Below are 1,473 nucleotides of genomic sequence, written 5' to 3'. Positions count from 1 at the left end.
ATAGTTGTCTTGCTCTTCTACTCAGAAACTTCAGTGCTTCATTTATCTCGTTTAAACCTCTAATAGTCAGCCTGTTACTTGTGTATATTTCTTCTCTTACCTCCTAGAATGTCAACTTCCTGAGGGTAAGAATTATCTTTGTATTGTTATATCCCATATGTTGTCATTGTTGTGTGCTGTCAAGTTAATTTTCAATTTACTGTAACCTCATGCAACAGAGTAGAACTGCCCCATAGGGTTTTCTAGGCTGTAATCTTTATGGAAGCAGATCACCACGTCTTTCTCCCTACAAAGCCACTGGGTGGGTTTGAACCACCAAGCTTTCAGCAGTGGAGTGCGATTTTCTATACCAAAAACCAGTTGCTGTTGAGTCGATTCTGACCCATAGCAACTTAGACGACAGAGTAGAACTGCCCCATAGGGTTTCCAAGGAGCAGCTGGTGGATTTGAACTGCCAACCTTCTGGTTAGCAGCCATATCACTTAACTACTGTGCCACCAGGGCTCCTTGAGGACCTAGTATAATGGAATTCCTTTCTTTACTCATTCAACTTTTTTTTTTTAAATCTTTAGAATGAAAGAGTAGATTAAATAATCTTTAAGTGCCCTTCTAACTTAAAAAAATCTATGAATCTGGTTCTAGAACTTATTGAATTATTAATATACAAGAGAACTTCTGTCCCTGCACTGAATACAAGGCGTCAAATATACTGATGCCAAACTGATTTTGTAAGGAAGTTTTTAAAATCTGGTTTTGAAAGGTAGATATTTTGTCTTCCAAGAACTTTTGCAACATTCCTACTGAGATATTCAACACATGTTCCTGATAGAATTTTGAACATTAGAAGAATAGTACATCTGGTTATATTTATGTGAAATTAAGTGACCCTAAATCAGTGCTCCACAAAGTTAAAGGTAGTATAATTAAGAACATCAAAAAAGTAAACAATGAACTCTGGCAAGACTTAAGAGGGAGTACATCTTATTGTAATACATCAGAAGTTTTTAAGCACTCATTTATCTCTACCCTTTCTTCCTGTTCTTTATAGTAAATACAGAACATTTCCATTGGTGCGGATTTCTGTTTGGCAAATTGCTGCCAAGAATCCAGATGTTTCTCAGTGTGAATTTATGGAAACTTGAGTTGTCCAAAATTTAGAGGAAAGGCTGTAAGATTAGATTAGATAAAACAAGAAAAAAATCCAGAGTAACTTAAATTGAAAAATAAACCCGGACTCTGTTTCAGCTGATTTTTTTCCCTTTCCTCTTCCCGTCTGTGTTCATTTCTCAAGTGACCGAAAAATTAGGGAGGACTGAAATCCAAATTGGAATCCCTGGGTGGTGCAAATGGTTAAGAGCTCAGCTACTAACCGAATGGTTAATGGTTAGAACCCCAGAGGCACCTTGGAAACAAGGCCTAGTAATCTGCTTCCAAAAGGTCACAGCCATGAAAACCCTATGGAGTACAGTTCTA

The sequence above is a fragment of the Trichechus manatus genome, unplaced genomic scaffold, assembly GCF_000243295.1.
Source record: "Trichechus manatus latirostris isolate Lorelei unplaced genomic scaffold, TriManLat1.0 scaffold00112, whole genome shotgun sequence".
In the NCBI taxonomy this organism is placed as follows: Eukaryota; Metazoa; Chordata; class Mammalia; order Sirenia; family Trichechidae; genus Trichechus; species Trichechus manatus.
Note: the sequence above shows the minus strand (reverse complement) of the source record.